A 12,035-nucleotide genomic window follows, 5' to 3' on the forward strand; every position below is an offset into this window, starting at 1 on the left:
TTCTTGGTTTAAGTAGTTTAAACACCAGGTAAAAAAGAAGGTGGTGATATAGAATTTTCTTTTAACATGGAACCCCTTGATGATTTTCCAGTTGTAACCCCACCAAGTTCAAACATCTGCGTGAGGAAATATCATTCATTAATTAGCTATAAGTTATAGGAATAAACTGTAGTTTATGGAGCTATGTAGTTTTTGAAACATGCGATATTTATGAACTAGAATGACGATTTCTTTTCTACTCATATAGGCCCGTAATAATAGCATTTATAAAAAATTGTAATCGTTGATAGTATGGAACTCCTTTTCCAAAAGTACTACGTGACTTCCAAATAAATATAAATAAATTTCTATAAAATATTCTTCATAGAGTTATGATGTGATATCGATCATATCCACTGGAATATATAATTTAAGAAGCAAAATTGGGTCGAATTTTTCCTTGAAATAATATAATTGATATAACATAATCCTTTGAAAAATATATAAAAGAAACTATTTTTGGAACTTACTAATTATGAACAAGGAAAAGAACCATAGGATGATATATGGAGATATCATCAAGGAAGTAGTTGCAATAATGAATAAGAAAAAAATATAAAAGATGTATGGAAAATAATAAAAGTACACGAAGATCAAGGTTGAAAATGAAATGGTTTTACCTCAAAACATCCGCTGCAGTAAATAATGTAAAAAGTAAATCCGTTTTGAATTTGTCCTCTGAAAAATATTTAAAAGACATTATTTTTGAAACGAAAAAATTAAAAACTATGAAAAAGGATATGAACCATAAAATGATATACGGAGATTCAATCAAGCAAGTGGTAGTAATAATACAGAAAAATATATAAAAATAAACGAATAGTCGAATATACAAACATAAACGAACATATAATATAAACGATGTAAGAAAAATTATCAAATTAATTTTAGGTCAAGGTCGAAAATGAATTGGTTCTAGCTCGAAACGTCCACTGCAATGAAGAATTCAAGAAGTGAAAACTGGTTAAATGTATTCTTAAAATAATTACTCGGCATTAATTCAAATTTTCTTTTTGAATTAATTCAGAAACGTATTATTCATGTCATGTCAATTAAATACAAAATTCTCTTCAATTAAATACAAAAAAATAATTTCTGTTCTGTAAAGTTTCTTTATACTCTATCAATACATTGCTTTTTTTTTTTAAGGATAAATAATTCATTTTTTACTCTGGAGGAAGGGGTTTATAAGACCCTCACCAAAAGTTTCAACTTTAATTTACTTAACTTAATAATATATTATGATCCTTTATTACCTAAAAACTGAAAAACAACTTTCAATATAATTATACAGCTACTTTGGTAAGTCATACATTCCATAAATTTGCAGTCGAACCCAATAGGAAACATATATTCACTTATAAAACAAAATGGGGTTACATATTCCCACTTTCTTTATCTGTTTTGGACCCATTAGTAGCTAATGGTACATTAAAGTCATTGCATTAAAGGCATATGTTAGTGAGCATCCAGGCAAACATATACCATCATTGTTGACACCGCCTTCAGCGGACCCGGCAACCATTCTTATAATGCCATCCCGGCAAAACAAGAAAATGAAATAGCCGGTATATGTATATATGTGTATATATATATTAGTAAATGCCTTTTCTTTGCTCCAGGAGGTAATAAAAAAAAAAAAAAGTCATTGCAGAAAATTTAATTGTGACATAGTTTATTGCAATACGGATTTTATATTGTAAGGACTGGAAATGGGGATATAATAATTTATATGTATAAGGCAATAATCTCTTAATTATATAATCATAATAATAAGGTAAAGATTGACAATTATCTCTTCAAGTTTCGTGTCCGGTGTTCGTGATCTGAAATTAATGGATTCTAACCAAATTGTACAACCAAACTCCAGAATTTGAAGAACAAACCTTAACGCTTGAGGTTCAAACCCATCAATCTGCTGAGACTATTTTATAAGAACTGATATAATTATAAGTTACGAAAAAGATTTTACCTTAGTTTTCAATTAATTAGTTAGATGGGAGAACACATATTATTTATTGGCTAGATATGCTGCTACAGAACAATGCATAATGCATTAAATCCACAAGATCATTCCTTTTTAAAAATAAAGATCTCCCCCTAAAAGTTTTAACTATGAGATAATTGAATAAAGGTAAATTTTAAGTTAATAAAGATGTGCATTTACAATTAACAACATTTTTTTATACTGTAAACATTTTCTTCCTGGCCTAACCAAGCAGGTACTAGTGATTACAATAGTAATAAATAATTATAAAAACGAAAAATCTCATGCACCAAAAATGAAAATATTATAATTTTGTCAAAGATGAGAAGTATTTATTTTTACCCATGAAAAGTTTGAAAAAGTAGTAATTTGTACCTGTTTATAGGAAGCTCTTATAATGAACTAAATTTTTATGAAATTGTTTTTTTATGAATTAAAATTAATATGAAATTGTAAGTTTGTCAATATATTGAATATTGATAATTATATCTCCGTTATCATCAGGCATCTCGTAACTACGAAAAAATCAACAACACGGATTTTATGCTAACTAACAAAAAATCTACGAACCATTCCGGAAACATCCCATTTTAATTATTATTATGAAGATCTTTATGTTTTATTTTTTATGTCATTTTATTTAATTTTTTTTTTCCTGATTCGCATATGGTTTTTACTCGTTAGGTTTCGAACTCACGAGCCTTCTCTTCCATGCTACCTTATCATTTAGGAAATCCCAAGTTGTAGGTCACTACTCCTTTAACTGTAGGTAACTGGGAGTGAAACATCATGAACCTTTTTTTGATGTGATCTGTGAGTCTTTTTTTAATTCCCGATTCAATTGGCTATTTCTTACAAACCAAGGAACATCCACTGGAATTCTAACAACTTTATTCTGATAGTATTGTAATTTGTTCGTTTTCGTAAAGGATGCCGCTCCCAAGACTTCACAACCACATATCATCAGTAGCCTGAGAATTGTATTAAAAATAAGAATAACTCTTTCTGGTTTTAATTTTGATTGTCTATTTAGGATAGGACATAGCATTGCTAACTTTGCTTAGGTTTGAGTCAGTTTGATGTTGACATCGTGCTTCCAGGTAAGGCGGCGATCGAGGTGAACTCCCAGGTATCTTACAGTTTCATTGGCTAGATTCCATTTTTAGTTATATATTAAGACCTTAATATGACTAGAGATATAAGATAATTGCCGAAAACCGACAGTAAAAAAGGCCCACACGCGTGACACTCATAATAATATTATTTTTAAGTACTCATACAAATTCAAAAACAGGAAAATGATAAGCAGAAAGAAATATTCCGCAGTTTACATAAGAGAAGTCGCTAAAGGATCCAGGGTTCGGGGAGGGCATTAATCCTTCCCTATCACCTCCTTAATAACTCCCTAAAAATACGGCGAGGAGGACAGCAATAAATAAAGGGAAGGTGAGTAATGGGATTAATATGAATTAGGAATAATTTAAGATAAAGAGAATTATGAGGGAGTTACTATCACCTGGCTAGCCCCCACAAACATTTAGTGGAATTACTACTCAGAGTTTTTACTACCAACCGGTGGCCGCTTTACGACGAGGTCGTCTTAACTCCTCGAGCCACTCTTCTTTAATTGGGCCATACTCGGCGTATGAGGCGACTTTACTAGCCTCCGCTAAAACTTTACTTAAGCAGCTTATATAAAGATTATGTTCGGGTAATTAGGTTTTTTTTTGTCTCGGTTTTAGTGCTGAGAGAGCTCTTAAAAAAAGTCTTAAAACTGTGAGCGTTTCGGAAGTTAACTGCTTCTCGGGTTTTCCTCTGGAGATATAACTACGATATTATAAAGAGTTGCTAGAGAATTATAAATTTACCTTACATATACCCTAATTTAAATTATGGATTTAAAACTTCAAAAGGGGAAATCAAAATAATGATTTTATCTTATTGTCTTGTATCTAGTTTTCTGTAATAAAATTAATAAAAATATATTATGGTAAGAGAGACAATACATATTTCATTGAGAACATATAACGATCTGGTACATTGAAGAGCAACAATCAAGATAGATTTGGACAATGTTCCTTCAGGATAAAATAAATGTACACTTAAATAAAAATAAAAATAATCTAGTTATTGCAAATATATATAATCTAAAATGTATCAGTAAAAAAAATAAATTCTTACAGTAAATTAAAATAAAAGAAAATGATCAATTAATTCATAAATAATCCTTAACCATATGTACACCAATAAATATATAAACAAGTGCATATATCTACATATCACTGCTTTTGCATTAATAGTACCACAGCTGTCGATTTTTTTATTTTTCTAAAAATTAGACGTACTCCGAAAATAGTGACGTGGCCGGAAGCTACTTTCTTTACTCAGATCGTCCAACAGCCTTTTCTAAATCTATTAGAGTTGTTAAGAATTAACGCCAGCATACCGGAAAACTTATGGAATAACTCAAACATATTTTTAAAAAAACTTTTTTTGGAAGGTATGCCATTAATTACGCAAAACAGCGATTTGTACACTTAAATTTAATGTACTTGCTAAAAAACTAAATACGACACATAGTTAAATATGTACATGGGGCACCACCTATAGAATATACATAAGAAAAATTAATTAATAAGTCAATATTTACTAAACAATTAATTAAAAATGAATTATTGGTAATATATATATATATATGTGGTGGCATGATTAACGTCTTCAGCGGCAATAGTTAACGTGTGCAAAGAGAGTATTTGAAATGGGTTTGCCACTGTCGAAATTATTATTAACATTTCTATATCTTTAGTATATTTCTTTTAAATATATTTTTAATTATAATTCATTTAAAGTCACATTATTTTACATTTGTTTTAGTGGCAAACCCATTTGAAACCTCCCGCCATATGATCAATTACAATGATTTAATTAAAAAATAACGTGTGTGGTTATCTAAAAATTATAAATGTTTTGTAATATATGAAGTGTAAATATTGTTCTATTGAAGAATAAAGAACGTAATTATCGTTACATATATATCTTTATCGTTTCACACGAACACGCACCAAATATATATAACCATACTATTATTATAATTTAAACGTATTTTTATGATCCTCTTCTTGGTCATTTATGAAATACGGGAGGGTTATCTACAGGGTAGCACCCTAATTCAACCATGGTGGAGGGGTTAAGGTTTCATTTCGTGGGACTACTAAAAGTCTACTCCCCAGGCCGGATTTGAACCAGTGCTGTTGCAGTTCTGAGGTTGCTAAAAACTAAACTTCAACTCTCTTAGCTACAAAGGCCCTGGATTATAATAATTTAAAAACTAAATGATTGCTAAATTATTTTTTTAATTTTGATTTCATATTGAATTTAATCCCCGTTAGCAAATTCAAGAAAATTAGAAGAAAAACTTTACAAAAATACACACAAAGTGATCTGAAAAATTATATTAAATCACAATAATTAATAATTAAAACGTTTTCTCTGACTTAACGAAATTCATTGGTACATAAGTTACATTTTTTTAGGTTCAAAATTTGTCTTTTTAATAAAGTTTTATAGAGATAATAGAGTATTTTATTTATATATTGACATAATGTGAACTATGATAAAGATTGATAGTTTGAATAAATTAATGAACTCAGAAATAATGCAATTCAAGGATACTTTAACAGAAAAAATTAAAGAACATTTTTAAATAATAATTTTGTGGGTCAATTTAATTTGTTCCTGATTTTACTGAGAATCAATCACATCTTTTTTTTTTAATCGGATTTTCCTAATTTTTGAAATGAAAAAAAAATTATTTATTGAGTGATATATAAATGTGTAATTATTATTTCTAATCCAAAGCCTTTAAGCATTAAAGGTTTCTTTAGGTAGTATTTATAAGAAACATTTTATAAATGGACGACCAAACTAATATCCCCTATAATCACTGAGCATACAACCGTTTCCTTTGTAAACAGGGATAATCGATTAATCGATATGGAGAAGTTTAACTATCGAACATATAAGACCAAGTAATAGCCTCCTAAGATAACATCGCCATTATAGAGAGGCTCTAAGGGGCCCGTGGATACCTGACCGGCAATACCTATACAAATTGCCTATTCATTACCAGGCGTAAAATTTTTGTTGTTAGCACTAACAAATATAATTATTATTTGCATTAGTCAACAATTAGCAAACAAATTTCAAACAAAAAATTAAAAAATATTTTTAAATAGACCGGGCTGTTGATTAGTGTTACCGTTCTAGCTGGAGTTCGAACTGACTTTAAACAAACATCAACGAAGGTATCGCATAAAATGAATTTTCATCATAATTTAATAAATTTACAACATTAATTATTATTTTATCAATTATTCAGTTTCTCGCATATTAAATTAAATTTCTTTTTATAATAATTCATATCAAAAAAATAAATTCAGTTTTTAAAAATTGGCATTGTTTACTAGAGTTTACATTTTTAATTTCTGAAAAATGACATAAAATGGTTAAATTTAACCTAAATATTGTCCTCATGGGAGGTTTAACCCTCTGCAAATTTTATAATAATAAGTAAGTATATAAAGCAAACAAAGAGTTTTTATGATTATTTTAAAACGGTGTTATTGATTTGTTAGAATAATATCATAACTATATTATCACTTAGCCGATTGTAATAAATATTAATAGAACTGTTATTTTTTATTAAAATTTACAGTTGTACGAATCAGCTTAAACTTAAAATATTTCAAGCTTTATTTGGTATATGCATTAGAATGAATTATAATCCAAAATTAAAATAATTTTTATCCGCTTCAAAAATTTTGGTAAGGTAGATTAAGAGTACTTGATTAATTAAGGCATTGTTTACAGCAAAGCAGTTAATGACATACTAGCTTACAATAACGGTTTAATAGTCAGCAAGTTAACAAAAATAATAATTCTGTACCATTACAACCCATTAAGAGTGCTGTACTTTGTTGAGGAGATGATTTCTGGAGGATCTGGCTCGACCGTCAGATTTTCCCCAATTAAGTATACTCACGTTGATTGACTCACTGCTACAGTAACATAATAAATAATTATCTGTTACGGCCGGATTCGAACCACCGAGACACACTGCTCCCTAGTTAGCAAGTATAACTTAGAAATTATAATTCTTAAAATTAATTAACGTAATTTAACTAACCATTGATATTTTTGGTTATATGTCAAGCACAAATTTATATATATTTATTTCAAGTTTTATGTAACATAACATTTTAAAAAATGCCTTCTATGTTCATTATAGGTTAGGTTTTTTTTCTTCTAACAAAATCTACGAAGTAAAAAATAGTTCTAAAATAAGGACATATTATTTAATATTATGTATTATATTGTTATATAAGATAATTATACTAGAAATAATTAAATTAAAAAACAAAAGTTTAGAGGGTTAATAGAAATTACTAAGTTCTTGTTTTAAATAAAAAAAATCACATCAAAAGTATCAAATTGATAATTTATATACAAACTTTGTAAATTAAATTGTAAATTTATTTTATAATTTAATTTATTATATAAATACATGGCTGTTCGGGATATAGTTTACGGAAAAAGTTTGAAATAAACTTTATCAGCTCTATCATAGTTGTAAAATAAATTTAAATTTTATAAATGTTTTTGGTACTAAAATTTTACTTTTTTAAACAACCCACTCAGTACCTAGTGAAGGATATGTATTTTACAAAAGTCCGGTGTAACTAGTATCGTATTTGAGGAGGAAAAGTGAAATTTAAAGTTGCTTTGAATGTTCATTATTTAAATGGTTGAGCTCTAGGAGTTGACCCCTGACCTTTATCAGCATTCCGTCAGGAGCAATGAATAAAATTCAAGACAACTCCACGTGGCTAATGAAATTCGAAAAATTTCCAGGATAAATTTATTTTCTTTACTCTTATTTCGTCATAAATAAATATAAATATTTTATTCAACCATTCTTATAGATACCTTATTATTAGCTAACATATAATTTAAAATACGTATTTATAATAGTAAGGGGTTATATTTTGATTTATTACCCTGTAACAAAAACGATATTTTACATTGTTTTTTTCTGGGGGAGGGGGTGGGATAGTGGGTGGATAGTGATAATTCTGAGTTTTATTGATTTTTTAAAAATAAAATCGCTATAGTCTCAAACTAAAGATTTTTTTTTTGCCAAGCCAAAAAAGCATCGATTCTAGGGAAATTTGTTCTTTCAGCTTTCATGAAACCATATTTATTGCAAGTTTTAGAAAAAAAATCAAATTCGTATAACAACAAAATATGTAGTAATTTTAAAACGCCTTAAAAGTGTGTCACACATGAAACCATCATGGCGGCTAGAGTTTTCTTTCTGTAGGTACAAAATAAAAACCTTTATTTTTAATTTATTTATTGCTATTTAAAACGTTATTTACATAAGAATAGGTCAATTAAATTTGATGTAAGATCAAAATGGAGTGACACCGGACTGCACAGAAACTACCCATTGGTAGCACTCCAATCAAATTTCTATACTAGAAGGTCTCGAAGACATGTTCTTTTCAGGCGCCTGTGAGGATTGTCAGAAATAGAAGAAGTAAGGTTAGAAACTTGAGGGTTTAGATAGGTAGGGAGTTTATAAAGGATATGGAAGCATTGATATCTAGTTCGGGCTAGTTCGGTCACATATGGAACATTGAGGTCTTTATGGATGATTTTATTTGTAACAAAGTAAGGAGCATTGACGATTTTACGAAGGATTTTCGATTGTATGATAGGATACGAGAGGAATTCTAGGGTTTAGTGGATCCCAAAAGCTCAACTCCGTATGTCCAGATAGGCCTTACAATTGTTATGTAGATCAGTGTTTTGTAATGAATTGGAAGGAGAGAGCTTTTGTCTGGTAAGTCAAATTGACGTGCAGAAAAGACAGTCAAAATTGACGTGCAGTTTCCTGTCTTCTGTGAGGATTCCAAGTTAGTTGTTTGTCCAAGGTAGCGGATCTGTTCAACAGGACTATGAGCAACATTATTAAAGGATACTGTAGGACCTCCGGTAGGTATACGACGAAGGTTAAAGGTGTTTCTATGGGATTTATTTTGATGCTCCAATTACATCATTCTATCAGTTGGATATCTGGTCCTATGTCATTTCGATCTTGCTCTGCGTTTTTCCCTTAATAAGATACGAATACGCTGTGACAGGTTATTTTGTTTATTCCTAATGAATGTACCAGTCGTAGTGTTGTCAGCTGTACTTGTCCTTATTGATGATAAGAACGAGTATAGAGCTATAGTTTTCAATAGTTTCGGCAATATCTTGTTATTTCTTCAGTCCAATGTTTAAGCCTAGTTTAGTCTCCAGGTCACATCTGAATTTGTTCCAGTCAACTCTTTCTGTAATAAATGAAGGAGCGGAGATTTAAAAAAAAAATTTAATTAATCCTATATCTTTAATAATTAAAACATATACATGATGGGGTTTTTGAATTGACTGAAAATAATATTAACATTAGTTCAAATTTATTTTTTCAATGTCGTCAAATATCAAACTTATTTAACATTATATATTACGTGTTGATCACATAGATTATAGTAACTCATTTGTTATATGTTAGATAATTACATGTTTGATGATGACATTAGCCTTTATCCAATCAACGATAAATATTGGACTATTGCTTTGAGCTCATGGCCAAGAGCACATATATTTTTTTCAGTTTTTTTAGTTTCTAACTATTATACAAAAATACTAAGGATTCCGTCATGCTTTAAGTTTTATATAATTAAAAAATTGATAAATAAATTACTTTTGTGAATTAGTATGAAGATTATAGTTTTATACAATGGAGGCAAGTTTTATTAGTCACAAAAGTTTTCAATGAAAAATTAGTACAAAAAATAAATAAATAAAAAACTTATGCTAAATTTAATATAAAGTACATTTATCAATACTAGAGAAACAGAGAAAAACTTTATTCAAAAAGTAGTGCCGCCCAACTGCATTGAGTTATATATACAAACAACATACTAAGACTATTTGGACAATTATTTATTATTGTTATGATACATATGCATAGTCATTAAATATAAAATACATAATATTAAAACTTAATAATAAAAAAAAATTAAAGTTTTAGTTCTTTAAACTTTTTCTTTTTCTACATTTTCATTTTTTTCCCCATAAATTTGATATTTTTTATAATATTATTAATTCATTTTCTTCTATTATTATATACATCTGTATCTCATTCTCTCATTGTAATAAATAGTAAACATTTATAGGAAATATATATAACATCTTATATGGTCACTCACAATTTTATTAAATTAAAATATTTTTAAAAAACATACACAGCATACCAAAAAGGCACAGTTATTTTTCTTTTTAAGTTGCATCTTTATTGTTTGAAACAAAATTTTAAATATTATTAGAAATTTATAGATATTGAAGTAGCTTGATATATAAAGGGCTAATTTCTAGCCTGAACCTAACTGGTTTAGATAAACTGTGGTACACTACAGATTTTCTCGGTTTAAAATTACCGAGAGTCAACCATGGATTCAAAGAGGATTTTTAGATAAACAGGTATTACCTGGCATGTAGTTTAGAATAATTAAAGTCGGTTGAGTATTCTCTTGAAAGTGTTGAAAAGAACCTAACCCAATGTATCTACGTCCTCATAATTTTTTTGATGCAGTAATATAATTAATTATGCGCAACAAATCAAATTAAATGTTGAGAAACTGAGCGGCATAAATGTTAATGCCACATGCTATATCCGAAGGTACAGAATCCGGCTTTGCGATGCAGGTAGAAATAACCCGAAAAAGGTCATATTTTTTTTGTATAAACGAATATATAAAACACAGAATAATTTTTAAAATAGTTAGGTAAAGATAATTATGAACAACGTATACTTTTTGGTTGTTCAATCTCAAGAATAAAGGAAAATAAATTCGTTCAAGATATAGATAGCCTTAGGGAATACAATTTCATTTATATACGTTTTTTCGGTTTCATACTGGTTTTTATTTTCTCTTACTTTCCAATGTCATTTACATTTCAGTAACATACAAATGTTTTTATGACTTATTATTTACATAATAATAAATCTAGTAAAACTAATGTAAGATCATAATGATATAAAGGATGTTGAGAAACTACCCATTGATAGCACTCTAATGACATTTTTACATTAGGTCTTGAGTTTTGTGCATTCAATATGTTCGAAGTTATGTCGTTGCCATATCAGTGCAAGCAATTTATCTACTTTATCCTATTGTTAACAAATAACTGTCACAACTGGAAGTAGTATTCACATTAAGACTGTTGTAAAATGATGATCACTCAGGAGTGATTATATCTTCAGGAAGAATGATCCATATTTATGAACATTCTACTTAAGATCCCACAGCCATCTTCTTTTCTGACATCTTAGAGGGAGTCTGTATCAGGAATAGATTTGGATGTAAAGTGACGAACTACTGGGTTTGTGAAAGCAAGGTGTTTACCATTAACATGTAGAAGATTTAGGTTCTTATAGATAATTTTGTTCTATAAAGTAATAAGTAAGAAAAAGGATTCTGTATTGTGAGAAATATGATGATTTCATGGACCTCCAAGCTCAAATCCTTATGCCCAAATGAACCTGATTATAGTGAAATGTACAATCTTTTTTGTTATGAATTGTAAGTTTAGGCTTTTTTTCAGGTTTTGCAAATAACTATGGAAGGGGTTGAAGAGATTCTTGATGTTTCAATCTCGTACGAGAAAAATTTGTATCGCTTCACAATTGCATACTGTTCGCTACATTGTTCCAATTTCAGTATATGTACCACCGAAGCAAGGACTAAAGAAAATTGAATATATATTTATTTTTCTTTAAGATATTTTCTTTTACACGAGCAATCCGGAAGCTGTTGACAGATCAGCTAGCATCTGTAACGTGACAAGATTTCACTCAGCACCCGGCTCGCCTATAACGCTAAACCCTAGCCAGAGCCAC

This window comes from Halyomorpha halys, unplaced genomic scaffold (genome assembly GCF_000696795.3).
Source record: "Halyomorpha halys isolate HHAL.00 unplaced genomic scaffold, Hhal_1.1 Scaffold157.1, whole genome shotgun sequence".
Lineage (NCBI taxonomy): Eukaryota > Metazoa > Arthropoda > Insecta > Hemiptera > Pentatomidae > Halyomorpha > Halyomorpha halys.